General features: G+C 39.4%; 1 pseudogene; it reads right to left on the reverse strand.

The window, feature by feature from the left end:
• Nucleotides 1-494: 494 nt before the first annotated feature.
• LOC101549717 (60S ribosomal protein L38-like) lies at nucleotides 495-18,141 on the reverse strand (annotated as a pseudogene).
• Nucleotides 18,142-19,591: the final 1,450 nt, after the last annotated feature.

Genomic DNA, 19,591 nt, shown 5'->3' on the forward strand with positions numbered 1-19,591 from the left:
TGGATCATAGTCTTTAAAGAGCAGAGGGGACCATTTCGTGTGTGGCTACTCCGGATCTCATCTCTATAGTTTAAATATATTATAGTTAAAGTGAATAGCATGCACTATTTAATAAAAGAACAAATAGAATGAAACCATTTATCAACAATAGTAAATATATAACATAGTCTAGAAACAGTCATGAGTGTAAGTTGTAAGCAATTTTTTCTCATCCATTAAAGATAGTCAACTCATAGAAGCCACATAAAGTAATTATACCTACCAAAAAATATAAAAATACATTCATTACATCAATTATTATACTACTATCATCAATTATTATACTACATTATACTACTATCCTCACATCAATTATTATACTACATTATACTACTATCCTCACAGAAAAATACAGTTTGTAGTTTCTTTAGAATTCAGTTCTCATAATTTGACTCTTCAGAGTTTTGTTTTTATTTAATTTTCCATCTTTAATACAGTTCACCGGCACGTCTGCTTCATTTCAACTCCTTCACCGCCAAACCTGGGGGCAACGATTGCTTCAGCTTCTCAGCCTGCTCCTTGTCGGTGATGACCAACGTGGACAGGTACTTGCTGCAGCGCAACCTTGAACTTCACATTGTCCTTATTTTTTTTTAAATTTATTTATTTTTAATTAGTGAATCACCATGAGGGTACAGTTACAGATTTATACACTTTTGTGCTCATGCTTCCCTCATACAAAGTTCGGGAACCCATCCCTTCACCAGTGCCCATTCTCCACCACCAGTAAACCCAGTATCCCTCCCACCCTCCCCAATCCCATCTCCCCCCACCCCACCCTGCACTGTGGCAGGGCATTCCCTTCTGTTCTCTCTCTCTAATTAGTTGTTGTGGTTTGCAATAAAGATGTTGAGTGGCCACTGTGCTCAGTCTCTAGCCCTCATTCAGCCCACAACACCCTTCCCCCTCATGGCCTTCGACTACATTATAGTTGGTGATCCCTTCTCTGAGTTGCCCTTTCCCCTGAATGTGAGGTCAGCCTCCAAACCATGGAGTCAACCTCTTGGTACTTATTTCTTCTATTCTTGGGTGTTAGTCTCCCACTCTGTTATTCTATATACCACAGATGAGTGCAATCTTTCTATGTCTGTCTCTCTCTTTCTGACTCATTTCACTCAGCATGAAACTTTCCATGCCGATCCACTTATATGCAAAATTCACGATTTCCTTTTTCTAACAGCTGCATAGTATTCCATTGTATAGATGTACCAAAGTTTCCTCCACCAGTCATCCGTTCTAGGGCATTCAGGTTTTGTCCAGATTCTGGATATTGTAAACAGTGCTGCGATGAACATACATGTGCAGATGTCATTTCGACTATACTTTTTTGCCTCTCTGGGATATATTCCCAGCAGTGGTATTGCTGGGTCAAATGGGAGCTCAATATCTAACTTTTTGAGAATCGTCCATATTGTTTTCCAGAAGGACTGAACCAGTCGGCATTCCCACTAGCAGTGTAGAAGGGTCCCTTTCTCCCCACATCCTCTCCAACAGCGGTTGCTTTTGTTCTTTTGGATGTGTGCTAGTCTCTGTGGTGTGAGGTGGTATCTCATGGTTGTTTTGATCTGCATCTCTCTGATGATTAGTGATGTAGAGCACTTTTTCGTGTGTCTTTTGGCCATTCGTATCTCTTCCTTGGTAAAGTTTCTGTTCATTTCTTCGCCCCATTTTTTGATGGGGTTGGATGTTTTCTTCTTGTAGAGTTCAACCAGTGCTTTATATACCATTGATATCAACCCCTTATCTGATGGGTATTGTGTAAATATCCTTTCCCATTCTGTGGATAGTCTTTGTATTCTGGTCACTGTATCTCTTGCGGTGCAGAAGCTTTTTAGTTTAATGTAGTCCCATTTGTTGATCTCTGTTTTTACTAGATTGCTTAGTTCCGTGTCACCTTTGAAGATACCTTTATCTTCAATATCGTGGAGGGTTTTGCCGACCTTGTCTTCAATGTACCTTATGGTTTGTGGTCTAATGTTGAGGTCTTTAATCCATTTTGATCTGACTTTTGTGCATGGTGTCAGATCAAGTTCTAAGCCCATTTTTTTGCATGTGGTTGTCCAGTTGTGCCAGCACCATTTGTTTAAGAGGCTTTCCTTGCTCCACTTCACATCTCTTGCTCCCTTATCAAAGATTAGATGATCATACATTTGGGGTTGTGTGTAGGGATATCCCACCCTGTTCCATTGGTCTATGGCTCTGCCTTTGTACCATGCTGTTTTAATTGTTACTGCTTTGTAGTAAAGTTTGAGGTTGGGGAGGGTGATGCCTCCCATTGTCTTTTTCCCAAGAATTGTTTTAGCTATCCGTGGACGTTTGTTGTTCCATATGAATTTTAGGATTGCTTGGTCAATTTCTTTGAAGAATGTCATGGGTATCCTTATAGGGATCGCGCTGAATCTGTATAATGCTTTGGGGAGTATTGCCATTTTGACAACATTGATTCTCCCTATCCACGAGCAGGGTATATGTTTCTATTTCCTCATGTCCTTTTTGATTTCATGGAGTAGCGTTTTGTAGTTTTCTTTTGCAGAGAAAGCATTTGACAAGATTCAACATCCTTTCATGATGAAAACCCTCGCCAAAATGGGGTTTGGAGGAACTTTCCTCAAGATAGTCGAAGCCATCTATCACAAGCCTACAGCAAGCATTATCCTCAACGGGGAAAAACTAAGAGCCTTTCCTCTAAGATCAGGCACAAGGAATCCCACTCTCACCACTCCTCTTCAATATAGTACTGGAAGTACTTGCGATAGCTATTTGACAAGAAAAAGAGATTAAGGGCATCCAGGTAGGAAAGGAAGAAATCAAACTCTCACTATTTGCAGACGATATGATATTATATCTAGAGAAGCCTAAAGCCTCTACTAAGAAACTCTTAGAAACAATAGACTTATACAGTAAAGTTCCAGGCTACAAAATCAATACCCAAAAATCTATGGCCTTCATATATGCAAACAATGAGGCAGAGGAAAGGGACATGAAAAAAGCAATCCCATTCACAATCGTGCCCCAGAAAATCAAGTACCTCGGAATAGCTTAACCAAGGAAGTAAAATACATCTACAAAGAAAACTACAAAATGTCCTTATTTTTCTTGATCTTGACGGACTTGGCATCCTTCTACTGCGCCATGAGCAGAAAGGTCTTGATTTCCTCGATTTTGCGCGGTATGGTTGTGAGGCATGCATGAACGTGCAAGCCAGCACCGTGAACCGAGAACGGAAACTCCTCTGAGTTTTCAGACTTGGGTCTTATATTACATTACAAGTTAGAGAAAAGTTAAACACCAAAACCAGAAAGAGAAGTGGTCAGAGAGATAGCTCCAATGGCTTGGCATGTGGGACCCCAGGTATCAAACCTGCCACTTCATGGACCACCTGAACACCATTGGAAGTACCATCACTTCCCATGCCAACCCTCCATCAAAAAAACAAACATGAAAAAGAAATTGGAAGAGGAGGCAGGGTAGATGGACTCGGAAAGACAGCAGCATGTCAGATAACGATTCATCAGTCATCATCCTCATATTAACAGTTTAGCTCAACTTGTGTGATTTTGATCTACAAAGTAGAAAGCAAAATATAGTTTATATGGAAAACTAGTTGATGGATAATTTGTTTTAATATATGGCTTCCAAGTGGGATTCATTAACTGCCAGCATAAATATTCAATAATTTCCAAGCTGCTGCTGTTACACTTAGTAAGGACTCTAATGATACTGAGTATATTGCAGAGTAAGAGTATAGTAATTAGTAAACTGCAGTGGGATTCATGTGAAAATATTTATTTTCTCTCAATAAATACATTAGAATTGTCTCGCCATATCGAAAAATTCCTCCCAATTCTAATTAAGGCATATTAGGCATGCATGAATTAATGTTAGTTTGATAAATGCCAAATAAATTAATAACTATTGGCCACTAATTATGTGACAAGACAGCAGGGAAATTGAAAAAGATTAAAATATAGTTTGGGAAGAGGAAGGTCCTACCTTGCTTGTTTAACTGTGGAAAACTGGGTTGTTATCTTTTTCTCATATATTTTAGACTCACAAAAATTTAATAAAGCAAATGTTCAATAGCCCACTATAGCTAAGTAGCTTTTTGTTTCTTCTATAACTTATTTTCTTTAACCTTTTTAAAATTGAAGCTTGTGACACACCAAAGTCTGGATACAACCCATTGATAAGAATTTTAAATTACTCTATTCTTATCACCTAACTAACCTCCAAATATGTAGTTGTTTACCACTAATAAAGAATATTTGCCACCAGTGTCATTAAAAACAAACAAAAATCTCAGAGAGAGGTTATTTTGTTATTAGAAACAGTCCATGGGTGAGTGAAACACAGTAAGCATCATTAAACTACTAAGCAGTTTTCATGAAAGGTAATATAACATTCTAAAAATTTTCAGTTGTTTCAAGGCAATAAATATTGCACTTCATATTCCCTACTTGTGTTTTAAAGACCATTTTGTTTTTAGTTCAACACAATTTTCACATACACAAAGTTCATTCAATAGTCCAAAAAAATCAATCCAAATATAATGACTTATACTTGTTTGAAAATAAACTCATTTTTATTTTTGTTCTGCTTGGGGCTTACAGCCAGTGATGCTGAAGGCATTACTCCTTGCACTGTACTCAGGATATACTACTAGCAGTGCTTAGGGGATCATATGGAATGCAAATGTATTTGCAAATGCCCTGCCTGTTGTATTTTCACTTAAGCCCTAATTTTTTTGTTGTTTGTTTTTGTGCCCCCTCCGGGCCTCTCAGAGAGCCCAACAAGCTACCGAGAGTATCCCGCCTACAAGGCAGAGCCTGGCAAGCTGCCCCTGGCATATTTGATATGCCAAAAACAGTAACAAAAAGTCTCATAATGGAGACATTACTGGTGCCTGCTCAAGCAAATTAATGAACAATGGGATGACAGTGCTACAGTGCTACTTGTTTTTGTGTCACATCTTGCTGTCCTCAGGGTTTGCTTCTGGCTCTGTGCTCAGGGATCACTCCTGGCGAACTCAGGGAACCATATGGGATGCCAGAGATGAAACCCACACCAGCCATGTGCAAGGTAAATGCCCTACCCGCTGTGCTATCACTCCTGCCCCCTTGAATTTATTTTCAAATCTACCATCTTAATGGGGGGGGGGGGTCAGTGAGGAGGGCACACTAGGTGATGCTCAGTGTTTACTCCTGCCTCTGTAGTGAGGAATCACTCTTGACAGATCTTGAGGACCATATGATAGGAAGAGAATTGAAATCAGGTCTGTCCCGTGCTAGGCAAGTACCCTACGAGCTATGCTATCTCTTGGCCCACTAATAGAAAAATCTTACCAATTGAAAATAAATATAAATGTGTTTAAGCATACATAATGATTTTTGCTTATAGTTGGAATTAGCTTAATTCTAAAACTCTTTTAAGAGAAGCCTTTAAGGGGCTGGAGTGATAGCACAGCAGGAAGGATGTTTGACCTGGGTTTGATTCCCAGCATCCCATATGGTCCCCCGTGCACCACCAGGAGTAATTCCTGAGTGCATGAGCCAGGAATAACCCCTGTGCATCGCCAGGTGTGACCCAAAAAGCAAAAAAAAAAAAAAAAAAGTTTTTAAGTTTTACTCTCCTTCATTCTTTGATTTGTAATAAAGGTGTTATAATTTTTAAGTAGAAATTATTGCTATAGTATATATTAATAACAATTGAGGTACAGTACAGGGGTTTAGTGCATTACCTTGAAAACAGCCAACTAAATTTTGATCCCTGACCCAGCATATGATCATTTGAGCACTGCCAGGAATAACTCTTGAGCATTGTTGGATGTGGTCAGATTCCCACAAAATATATGTATTATTTGATTGGTCTTGATAATTAAGAAACAATAAAACACCTAGAGGACATTTACAGAACTGACTGGTTTAGAGAATGTTTTAAGTAGTTTAAACACTGGGCTAATAAAAGAAAATGTCAACTGTAGAAATATGTGCTTCAAAAACAGATTCACTAGGGGTCAGAGAGATAGAACAGGGGCGAAGAATGCACTGACCCTACATTTAGAGGACTGAATTATATATGGTCCTTCAAACAATGCCAGGAGTGATCCCTAAGCACAGAGCCAAGAGTAAGCCCTGAGAATAGCTATTTGTGATCTAAACACATGCATACCCCAAAAGTAAACCCACTCTAGGGAATTTTCAAAAATTGCCTAGAATTACTAAAAGTAGTGTGATAAATCCAATATTTTGGTGCTATTAATGATTTTTGGTTGTTGTATATTGCAAGGTGAATATAATCATTTTTTTCTTCTCAGAAGCATGCTTATGAATCTAGAATAGTAATCTGAGGTAGTCACACACAAATGTCTCTGACTACTACCAAGTTTGGAATATAAAAGTAGATTTCAAAAAATGTTTGTTCTTGGGTCAGATTCAGTATGACATTCAAATTGTGAATTTCTGCCTACTATACATGACACAGTTGACTCATAGTTAATGTTAAATTTTGGTGGAAATTCTAAAAATTATTCTTACAATAAAGATGTATAGCTGCTCCAAATTGCTTACAATTTTTATTTTTATTCCTTAACTTCTTGCCACTTTTAGTGTCATATTTTTATACTAACATAAAGTGTTTCCTTATGATCGAGATGTGTGCCTGATTGCACAGTGAAACTAGCCCATAGAGATGACAGGGCAGCTTGATACTACCTTTCTTTTGAAATAAACAGAAAAAAAGCCTTTGGAGGTGGGAGCTCTGGGTGATCACAGAACACAAACATGCACAATCCTTTCTGAACAATTTGGATAGAAAACCCCTAGCAAAAGGAAAACAATATAGAGCTAAATTCAATGCTTCTTTACATGCAATGCAATAGATTGGATTTTCAGCCAATTGAATTTTAAGTCAAATTAATGAGGCTTTTTATCTTACACCAACTGACAAGTTATAATCCCTAGATTATTTTCACTTAATACAACATATATATACATATATATTGCTTTTTGGGTCACACCCGGCAATGCACAGGGCTTACTCCTGGCTCTGCACTCAGGAATTACTCCTGACCGTGCTTGGGGAACCATATGGGATGCTGGGGATTGAACCTGGGTCAGCCGCGTGCAAGGCAAACGCTGTGCTATTGCTTCAGCCCCATATACATTTACATATGAAATGGGGCAGGACTGAGCAGTTTGACTCCATGGAACCCAGTGCCCCAGGAACAGCTTTAGCTGCAGGCTTTTCCGAGAGTGGAAGCAGATTGGGGTTATGCTGAGTAACCAGGCTTTCAGAACAGCCAGGCCTCTTTACATACTCACTGAAGGGAAATCAAGTGACTAGAACTGGAAGCTTGAGGGAGGGCCAGCTCTAGCTCAATGGTTGCTTTTTCGGCTTACAATACGGCTAGACTCCTGAGTTTATCCTCACCTACTGTAGGTCAGTAGCAAAACAAGCAAACAAGGGGGGAGAGAGATAGCACAGCAGGTAGGGCATTTGCCTCACACACAGCCAACCCAAGTTCGATCCCCAGAATCCCATATGGCTCCCCAAGCATCGCCAGAAGTAATTACAGAGTGCAGAACCAGGAGTAACCCCTGAACATCGCTGGGTGTGCCCCAAAAAACAAAACAATACAAAGGCTGGAGTGATCGCACAGCGAGTAGGGCGTTCGCTTTGCACATGGCCGACCCGAGTTCAAATCCCAGCATCCCATATGGTCCCCTGAACACCGTCAGGGGTAATTTCTGAGTGCATAGCCAGAAGTAACCACTGAGCATCACCGGATGTGACCCAAAAAGCAAAAAAAAAAACAAAAACAAAAAACTGAAACAAGCAAACAAACTCGCTGCTGGCTGACACTGTTACTTAATTAAGTCAACACACTCACTTCTGCCCAGCCCACTAACAGAGAAGAGCAAGGCTTTTTTTGAAGTTTTTCTGACTAGCAAGGGATCCTAACTTCCTATGTGGACTTCTCAACTCTAGAAGCAAATGTGGAGATAGAGGCACCAGTGACCTATTAAGCCTGGTTATCACACATAGCACAGCGGGTAGGGCATTTGCCTTGCACGCGGCTGACCGAGGTTCTATTCCTCCATCCCTCTCAGAGAGTCTGGCAAGTTACCGAGAGTATCCTGCCCACTTGGCAGAGCCTGGCAAGCTACCCATGGCATATTCGATATGCCAAAAACAGTAACAAGTCTCACAATTGAGATGTTACTGGTGCCCGCTCGAGCAAATTGATGAACAATGAGAAGACAATGTTACAGTGCTACTATCATACAGTCCACCATGCACCACAGACCTGTGTGATTACATACCAGGAATTCAGGTTCTGATTTCAGAGTCCCAAGTTGCCACATAAATTCTCCCAATGTGTTTAGGCACTGTGAGCATTTGTGTATCATAAGCCTGGCCCGCAAGGTTAAAAAAGTCTGGCTCACAGATATACATGATTATGCACAAGTCCAAATTTCTTGGTCATCTCTGTGCAGGTGCTTCAAAATTGGCAAAAGGCTACCCCTGCATCCCAGTAGGCCTAGTATGTTAAGAATCCCAGTAAATGTCAACTTGGTACAGACCTACCACAGGGTAACAGTGATTGCACTCCTTATCATCTTTTGAACCTATCAAACACAGCGCTCATGAATATTCATACTTGCATGAGTAAAGTTCTCTAATGCAGCAAAGGTCCACTCAAATTCCACCGAAGAAACAGGTAGCCAATCAGAGTGTAAAATGGGATGGCTATGGGTGGGATTTGGCAGCAGATAAAAGAAAGTCCTTAATCCCAGTGCTCTAGATCTCTCCCTCTCTCTGTCCCTCTCTGTCTGTCTTTGTCCCTGTGTGTCTCTCTCCATCTCTGTCTGTCTCTGTCTCTCTGTCTCTATTTCTGTCTCTGTCTGTCTGTCTGTCTGTCTGTCTGTCTGTCTCTCTCTCACTCTCTCTCTCTCTCTCTCTCTTTCTCTCTCGTAGGGCTGTTCACCCCAGAAACATCACTCAGTACAGGCAGGTTGCAGAGGCCCTAATAGAGGCAAGACATAAGCAGAACATAAGGCATAGGGGTCTGGCATACGTGGCCCTAGCTTGCACGGGATAGCGAGAGCACAGCAGGGACAAGACTTGGAAGTTGTTCCCAGGACAGGGCATCGCGGGACAGACTTGGTCTTCGTTCACGGGAGGCAAGTAGACTGCACAGGACAGCACAAAGAAGTCTTTCACTGGACTTGGCAGCATCAGGGACAAACTGCATGGGTCAAGAAGAGGCTTGGACATTTGAAGAGAAACCCAGATCTATTAAGTTTACCTGTATAATAAACCCCAAGTTTTCAGTTACTGAGTTTTGTATGCAAATATTTCATACAACTTTCAAGAACCCAACAATGCAGGAAAATCTATTTTCATGCGAATGATAGTTAAACCTTGACTGGACAATTATAGGCATGGGCTATAAAATACAAGCCCTCAAGAGCTAAGAAGATCACCTTACATTTTTTATTTATTACACATGAACACTCTACCTACTAGCTATGTATATAGATCAAATTTTTACTTTATATCCACTGCCAAACACTAGAAACTTTGAATCCTAAGTTAAAAGCCAAGTTTGCTGGCTCTCAGTATTGCAGCTGCTACAAATTTCCAAGATATCCATGTCCACACAAATTCAGAGACATGAGTTCTGCAAACATACTCACTCGTCATTGAGCATCCAGATCACGCTTGAATCACATTTAACTCTCACCTACCACTAAGCATAAAAAAGAAACATAGACATTAATTCACCTCTGGCCAGGAAGGTCTTCAAAAACTACAAAACTTTCTAAACTCCCTAAGAAAGTATTTCAAGGAACAATCAGTTCAATCAAATAAGTGGAAGAGAGGATCAACAAGATCAAAGAAAGTGTGGGGGAAAATTATGGAAAATACTTCACACAGAAAGGAAAGCACTTATAAACACAGTAGTTAAAAAACCAGTAGTAGGACTCAGCATCAGAATAGGAGAAACCCAAAGTTGAACCAGTGATCTTGGGACAATGTAGATGAAACCGTTTTAAAAAAGGATAAAACTATCAGATAAGGGATTAATATCCAGAATATATATGACACCTATAGAACTTTACAAGAAAAATACCTCCAACCCCATCAAAAAATGGGGAGAAGAAATGAACAGAAACGTACTCAGAAAAGAAATGGTCAAAAGACACATAAAAAATACATAGAAAATAATTAGGGATATGCAAATTAAAACAACAAGGAGATATCATCTCATTCCACAGAGATTGTCACACATCAAAAAGAACAAGAACAAACAGTGATAGCATGGATGTGGTGAGATAGGAACTCTCCTTAATTGTTGGTGGGAATGCCCTGACTGGTCCAGTTTTTTTTGAAAACAATATGAGTATTCCTCAAAAAACTAGAAATTGAGCTTCCATATGACCCAAGAAAATCATTTCTGGAAATATATCCAGGGAGTGCAAAAACACTGTAGAAATTACATCTGTACTTGTATATTCATTGAAGCATTGTTCATTGAAGCCAGAAACTGGAAACAACCCGAGTGACCAAGATCAGACAACTGGTTAAAGAAACTCTGGTATATCTACACAATGGAATACTATGCAGCTGTTTTAAAAGATGAAGTCATGAAATTTGCTTAAAAGTGGATGGACATGGAGAGTATCATGCTAAGTGAAATGTGTCAGAAAGAGAGAGACAGATATAGAATAACTGAATAATTTGTAGAATATAAAAATCACATAGTATGAGACTAACACGCAAGTACAGTAGAGATTAGGGTCAGGTGGATTAGTCCACGGTTGGAAGCCTGCATCATGTACTGGAGAAAAAGGCAGCTGGGATAAAGAAGGAATCATTCAGTCAATGATGGTTGGATGGATGGTTCAGGATGGGAGATGTGTGCTGAAAGTAGACAATGGACCAAACATTAGGGCCTCTTAGTATCTGTATTGCAAACCATAATGCACAAAAGTAAGGAAAGAGTAAGGAAAAGAGCTTCTGCTTTTGAGGCAGGGGGTGAGGTGCAGTGGGGGTGGGACAGAAGAAATACTAGTGACATTGGTGGTGAGAAATGTACATTGGTGAAGGAATGGGTATATGATCATTGTATGACTGAAACTCAATCATGAAAGCTTTGTATCTGTATCTCACAGTGATTCGATTTTAAAAAGGGAAAAATTAATAAAGAAGAAAACAAGAAATTTTGAGGGCTGTATTAAGGAAAACAATATAGGAGATCCGGAGCAGCCGTGCGCGAAAACGGCCCCTCTGCTCCTTAAAGACTATGACCCGGGAGGTCTACTAACCCGTTTTGGCACAGAGCCGCTTCTTACAGAAATGCATCTAGATTGTGAACTGAGCTAAAATATCAGAAATCCAAAACCGTGTGGCTGCAAGCTCATATAATCTTCATTCTCAGCAATGGAAAACAAATTATCAAATGATGCCTTGTCAGCAGGTTTGATTGTTGGGGAGGTATAATTCCAAATAATAATAGTGAGTTCTCTGTTGAAATATTGAAAGTATTCAAAGTATAGGGAGAATAAAGTGAAGATCATTAGCCACTCAGGTGGGGGGTCGGTGTGGGAGGGGGAGTATAATGGGGTTCTTGGTGGTGGAACATGTGCACTGGTGAAGGGATGAGGATTTGATCATTATATCACTAGGACTTAAACCTAAAAGTTTTGTAACTTTTTTCACGGTGATTCAATTAAATAAAACTTTTTTAAAAAAAGAAAAACATATAAATAAATGTCATCGTGGTTCCAGAAGGAGAAGAAAGAAAAGGGGGAAGACTTGATGATGCAAGAGGGAGACAGATACACTAATCCAGAGAGCCTGAAAACTTTTCAACCAAATAAACTCAAACAGAAGGAAATAAACAGTGTTGTTGTGGATGTAGTGAAAAAATAACTCTCATTCACTGTTGGTTGTATGAGTAACTGGTTCAGCCTCTATAGAGAAGAGTAAAAAGACTCCTCCCCAAAAAATGTGAAAACAGAAGACTCCTGTGACCCACAGTTTTTATTCTCAAGAGTTTGTTCAAAGAACACAAAAATATTAATTTGAAAAAAATGCATGCACTCCAATGTTCATTGCAGCACTATTAATTATCAAGATTTTAGAAAAACAGCCCATTTGTCCAGCAGCATTTAGTAGACAAAGATATATGTGCACAATATATGTAAGTTAAGATTAAGTTGTGTCTTTTTGCTGTAATTTGGAATGAACAATAGTGTGTCATGTTTGGCAAAATAAGTCAAAAGAAGGACAAATGTCAGATGATCTCACATATGTGTTATATATAAATAAAAGCAAGGGAATGGATAGTGGAATCCCACAGTAGAACAGAAGTTATGTATTTGAGACGAAAGGGAGAAAAGGGGAGAGGCACACTGGGTTGATTAGAAGGTACCTATGACAATAATAAGTTATTTCACTCTGGTGCTGTTGCAGTAACTTTTTACACATAAAGCATAAACAGTACTAAAATTATATCAATGCATGTTTAAAACTGTATATAAACATCATTTGGAATAATCACTTTGAACTTTTAAAACTTCCTTTTAAGTCATCAAAAAGAACAAGAACAACCAGTGCTGGCGTGGATGTGGGGAGAAAGGGACTCCTTCATTGTTGATGGGAATGCCTTAACTGGTCCAGCCTTTTTGGAAAACAATATGGGCATTCCTCAAAACACTAGAAATTGAACTTCCATATGATCCAGTAATACCACTTCTGGGACTACATATGAGGGGTGCACAAAAGCTAAGTAGAAATGATATCTGCATCTGTATGTTCATTGCAGTACTATTAACAATAGTACACAGCCAGAATTTGGAAGTGCTCGAGAACAGACGACTGGTTAAAGAAACTTTGGTACATCTACACAATGCAATACTATGCAGCTGTTAGAAAATTTGAAGTCATTAAATTTGCCTACATGTGGATGGCCATGGAGAGTATCATGCTAAGTGAAATGAGTCAGAAAGAGAGGTTCAGATATAGAATGACTGCACTCATTTGCGGGATATAAAATAACATGGTATGAGACTGACACCCAAGAACTGTAGAGACAAGGGCCAGGTGGATTAGTTCATGGTTGGAAACCTGCCTTATGTGCCGGGGCAGAAGGCAGCTGGGATAGAGAAGGGACCACTAAGTCAATGATGGTTGGAGGGATTGCTCAGGAAGGGAGATGTGTGCTGAAAGTAGATAAAGGACCAAACATGATGTCTTTTTCAAGCCATAATTGCAAACCATAATGCTCAAAAGTAGAGATGGAGTAAGGAAATTTTCTGCCATAGAGACAGGTGATAGGGTCGGGTTGGGGGATGTGGCAGGAGGGATACTGGGGACATTGGTGGCCGTACAATGTACACTGGGGGATGGGTGTTCAGTCATTTTATAACTAAAACTCAGTCATGAAAGCTTTGTAACTGTATCTCATGATGATTCCATAAAAAGAAAAAAAACCTTCCTTGTAAGTCAGTTCACTTTAAAAAAAAAAAAAAGAGATCTTTTAAAGGCCTGAGAGAAAATTCAATGAGCTAAGCACATACTGTGCATTCCAGGAGCACCAGGTTTGATTTCCAGTACTGCACAGTACCCTGAGCACTGATGGGGAAAAAAAAAGAAAAGAAAAGAAAAATAATTCTTTTAAATTCTTTTTGAAATTCTATTTATTTCCTCTTCTTCATTCAAATGTATAATTCCCCCATGCTTAAGAACTTGTATAGAAATATTTCAGTCTTCTGACCTGATCTTACATGTTGATCTTTCTACTCTGGCCTGAATATCTCTTTAAATTGTTATTATTTTCTCTTAAAAATCTCTTCAGACCTCTGACCTTCAACCCCCATGGCTGCATAATGGTTGCAGGCTTACTTAAGTATAGGTCTGTTCTCCTTGACGAAGCAGCACTGTATTGCTGAACTATATTTCCCAATCATTAACATGCAACCCCTAACACTCAGTCTTTCGATAATACCAACAAAGAAAAAAATCATTATGCTGAAGAAATTGTAATATTGGGCTTCTTACCTTTCTCTAGCTCATAAGTGAGTTATTCATTTCCTTGACATTCATTGTGGTATTGTTAATTCAAGTGTTCTAAAAGTAGTTTAATTAAAATTGTGTGAACCTATATGATATGATGAACGGACTAATGAATTATTAATTAGTACGCAGTAAATAAGTCTCTGAATTCCAGTATGTTTTGCTCTTCATATCACTGTATAAGGAAACACCAAAAAATATAAAACATAATTTTTGACCTATGAAGTATAAGGAATTTACACTTTTCTTGAACAGTTTCTGTATGTTCTATATGCTTCACATTTATTGAAAATCAAATATTCCTTGTTTCTCTTCTAAAATAGCTTACCTTGTGTTAAAATTTCAATTATTTTGTACTGCAGTCATTATGTGGTTTTATAAATTGAGCTTTTGATCTATATTCCAACTCTAAAGCTTAAGCTTAAGCTATAGTAAAGAAATACTTTCCCTACTATACACAACAATCTTTTCTATTATATGCCAGTGGCACACAGATCTCTGACTTCCTCCCTAAAGATAATTTATAATATCCTAAAAATCACTCCTTCTAAGATAAACACAATAAACACTTTGCTATATCACCTAATCCTTTACATAAGCCCTGAAAAGTCTTAGCAAACATGCTTTCTGTAACAGATGACAGATTTAGAGAGGAGCAGAAATTGCCCAATTCTGTCTTTCTTTATTAACAGAAGATTTTAAATTTTGGAATTTTGTTCATTATGTGTGTTTTCATATACCATTTATTAGGTTTCTTTTTTATTCTAATTTTAAATATAATTTTCTAACCTCAAATTCTAATAAAAAACAAATTTTGATATTAATTTAATTATAAACCCTCACTCTTTTTTTCTTTTTTTCTTTTTTTGCTTTTTGGGTCACACCCGGCGATGCACAGGGGTCACTCCTGGCTCATGCACTCAGGAATCACCCCTGGTGGTGCTCAGGGGACCATATGGGATGCTGGGATTTGAACCCGGGTCGGCCGCGTGCAAGGCAAACGCCCTACCCGCTGTGCTATCTCTCCAGCCCCACCCTCACTCTTTTTTTCATTTTCTGCCAAAATGAAACATGTTACGACAGTTAATATTTGATTAAAAATTACTTTGGACCAAATTTCATGCTTTTAAACTGGTTTCTGCCTTTTTGCCGCTGCGCGAGCTCGACCCCGGAGGCAACTGAACTACTTTGGACACGAGCAGCGCCCCCAAAATGCCTCCAAACTGTGTGATCAGAGCTACTGGCCCATGCACCGTCAGCAGGGCACGGTTCTTCTCTCCAGGTCCTCCATCATGTGAGCACCACGAAAGGGAAGTAAAAGATTGCAGTGATGCAATTACCAAAAGAATTTTCCCTGGACTTCATATAGAAATCCAAAACCACATGGCTGCCATAGCAGCCACGCGACCTAATATCTCTTGATTGTCAGCAACGTGAAAAGGTTCCTTTTTAGCAGGTCTAACTGTGGTGGGAAACTCCAAACAATAGTACTGAGTTTTTTGTTGAAATATTGAAGGTAATCAAAGTAGCAGCTATTTCTTTAGACTGTGAACTAAGCCAAAGCCCCACACCGGCCGAGGTGAGGAAATATCCTCTTTCTCGGTTCTTTTCCCTTTTCTGGGAGAAACGTGGTGTGGTGTCCACCATATAATGAAGTCTATTAAGCAGGCACGAACTTAGAGGTGCAGGAATGGGAGGGGAAAAAAAAAAAACTATATACTTGGAACAGCAGGACACTTGGGAAGTCTCGGACCGATACCAGCGCATGCTCTGCCGAGACTCGACCCGGGTGGCCACACTTTTGTGTGGCCGCGATGCTGCTGATCAACCAGAATCCGGAGCCTAACTAGACTACTTCCAGTTCCAGAAACTACTTGCAACCATGTCTCTAGACTGAACTAAGCCATAGCCCCACGCCAGCCAAGGACTGGAAATATCCTTTTTTCTCATCGGGCGGCATGGTGTCAGCCATAATATGAGGACTATTCATTAAGCAGGCATGAACTTGGTGGCGCGGGAAGGAGGGGGGAAAAATTCTATGTACTTGAAACAATGGGACTTCATATCTTTGCAGTCTCAGCAATAGAAAACTAATTATCAAATGCTGCATTGGCAGTAGGGCTGCCTTTCTTGGGGGAAAACTCCAACAATACTGAACGTTGTGTTTAAATATGGAATGTAATCAAGGTAAAGTGAAAATGAAGTGAGATTTATAAACTAAGCAGGCAGGGATGGGGGTGGGGGACGGGGGGTGGGAGGTATACTGGGGTCTTTGGTGGTGGAATATGGGCACGGGTGAAGGGATGGTTGTACAATACTCAAAGAGTATTGTATAACTGAGACATAAACCTGAGAACGTTGTGACTTTCCACATGGTGATTCAATAAAAAAATTAATTTTTTTAAAAAAATAAATAAATTCAAAAAAATAAAAAATTTAAAATTAAAATTAAAATAAATAAACAAACAAATAAAACCTTGGTAGCAAAAAATATAAATAAATAAACTGGTTTCCCTCATTATTTCTTAGATAACAAAACATCCTGCTTAAACTTCGTGATTCTCATTGTATCACTGTATCACTGTCACTGTCATTCCGTTGCTCATGGATTTTTCGAGCGGGCACCAGTAACATCTCCATTCTGAGACTTGTTTTTGGAATATCGAATATGCTACAGGTAGTTTGCTCTGCCACGTGGGCGAGATACTCGCTTGCCGGGATCTCCAAAAGGAGCTGAGGACTCGAACCCTGGTCAGCCACGTGCAAGGCAAATGCCCTGCCCACTGTGCTATCGATCCAGCCCTCATGATTCTCAACTCATAAAAATAAAATATTAAAGATATATTTTAAATGTTGTAAAGCAATGTTTCCTCAATTGAAACAAACCTGAATTTTTTTCAATTACTTAAATATTTTGAATATTCTTGAATATTTAAATAACTGAAATTGAATATTTAAATAATTGAAATCATGATCACAAATCACGAAAACCCTGTTAATCGTCGATTTCTCTAGCTGGCTCAGTAACCTCTCCATTTGTCCTTTCCCTGAGATCTTAGAAGTCTCTCTTGGCTCAGCCCTCTCAACGATGTCACACTGGAGGCTCTTTCAGGGTCAGGGAAATGAAATCCAACTTGTTACTGGATTTAGCATATGAATACACTATGGGAAGCTTGCAAGGCTGTCCCATGTGGGCAGGAAACTCTCAGAAGCTTGCCAGTTACTCTCAGAGGGAGAAGTAGGCTACAAGAAATCTTCTGGGAGTTTGCTTTTAAGTCTCTGGGTGCTGACCGTTGATGGAATTACACACACCTGGGTTCCTCTGCTGGTACCTTCATGCGTGAGGCCTGTCCGAACATGTGGAGAGGGGCCTCAAGCATGGCTGTAGCTAGGTTCCAGTGGTCTTCGGCCACCCGGAGCTCTGCTCGGGGTGGGGAGGGAAGCTGGAGCCCATCCCCTCCGAGGGGCCCCGGGGAAGACAGCCAAGTGTGTGGGCAAGAGACTCTCTTGAAATAATTGAAAAAATTTAATATTTCACCACTCACTCATTTATTGTATATTCATTTTGCTCAGTAAATATTCTGAATAATTATTACATGCAATGCACTATGCTAAAAAATCTTATTTTGTTTTCTATAAATTATATAAGCATAGTAACTTCCAGTAACTTCCTCTGAGTTTATAAACTAATATAAACTGGAGAAAAATCAGAATAACTAATAAATATAAAATTTCAAATAGTAAAAAATCTTGGGGAAAGTCACAAGGCGTGAAAAAGAACAGTAGTGTTCTGAGTAGATCAGAGTATTAAAAAATATGTTAATGAGACATAACTGGAATAAGAAAAACAAGGAGAAACTCCTTAAAAATAAGTAAAGGAACCCCAGAAAAGTAAGGAAATCAGCAAACAAATACCACCAAATCTTGGGCTTAGCTGGGCATTACTTAAATATTGTCTCAGGTTCACAAAGTTCCTACTTACCTCTTCAACATAATCTCTTTGACGGAGAAAGAGATCATGTTGTAGAGGCAAGTTGGAACTTTGTCATTAAGGATAAAGTATTTAGATTATTTTTCTAAGATCAAGGTATATCTTAGGAAAATGTTTTATTTTGGATGATGGCACAACCATATCCATGTATATAATATATATACATATACATATATATATATCCTACCTGACGAGGATAGGATAAGCTACCTGTGGCGTACTCTATATGCCAAAAACAGTAACAATAACGGTCCTCATTCCCCTGACCCTGAAAGAGCCCCCAATATGCCATCAGGCTACGCTAACACATGACAGGGACTAATGGAGACGTTACCGGTGCCCGCTCAAGCAAATCGATGAACAACAGGATGACAGTGATGACAGTGACTGTGATACAGTGATACATACATACATACATACATACATACATACATACATACATATGTATATGTATGGCTATATATAAACATCCTAATATATAAGGTTGCTATAAGTAATTTTTTTAGAGGGTGAGGGATATTGGGCCACATATGACTGTGTTCAGGGCTTACTTCTGATTCCATGATAGGGAATGATTCCTGGTAGTGCTTGGGCAACCATATGTGGTGCCAGTGATCAAACTGGTGTCAGCCACAAGAAAAACTGTGTGTTAACCTTTATACTATCTCTCTGGCCTGTAAGCTTCCATCTTCTTACATTTGGAAGAAAAAACTTTTTTCTATTGGATATGGACAATGATGCAGAGACATCCTTTGAGAGACTAGTGTGTGTCAGATATCACAATGAATTGGTTGAGTATGGTGGTGATGGAGATGAAAGAGGTAGACTAGTTGAATAGCTATTTCAGAAGCAAAAATCATAGGAATTCTGAAACATTAGATGTGAAGGATAAAAGAGAGAGAAGAAACAGAGCATTTCATCTTCCATTCTTTTTAACAGGAAGAGATTGACTCAGAACTGGAATTTAAATATTAAGATAGATAGAGAAGTCAGGATTTCAGAATGAGAAATGTCGCTTGGTGTAAGAAACTTCCTCCTAGTATCAACTTTCTCCCAACATTTAAATTAATACAAGGTGAAAATCAGCAGCAGTAGTTCCTGAGTTTGAATTTGCATATTTAACAGCCAGTATTTCACTTCCTTTTCAATCTCCTGCCCCCATCCCAGGCTTTCTTCTCTGGGCCCTCAAGCCGAGCCCCAGCAACCAAAAACCTCCAGAACCCAGCTGCAGCCATACTCAAGACCACTCTCCACATGCCCAGATGAGTCTCATGCACGAAGGAACCGGCAGAGGAACCCAAACATGGGGGACCCAAGACAGACATCTCCAAGCCTGCTTGCATCGGGACTGGGCCTCCTCCACTAGATCCCTCATTTTCCACTAGCTTAACAGTCACACCCACATCCACACAATGGAATATTACTCAGCTGGTATGAAAAATGAAGTCATGAAATTTGCCTATAAATGAATGGATTTGG

Source organism: Sorex araneus, chromosome 2 (assembly GCF_027595985.1).
Source record: "Sorex araneus isolate mSorAra2 chromosome 2, mSorAra2.pri, whole genome shotgun sequence".
Lineage (NCBI taxonomy): Eukaryota > Metazoa > Chordata > Mammalia > Eulipotyphla > Soricidae > Sorex > Sorex araneus.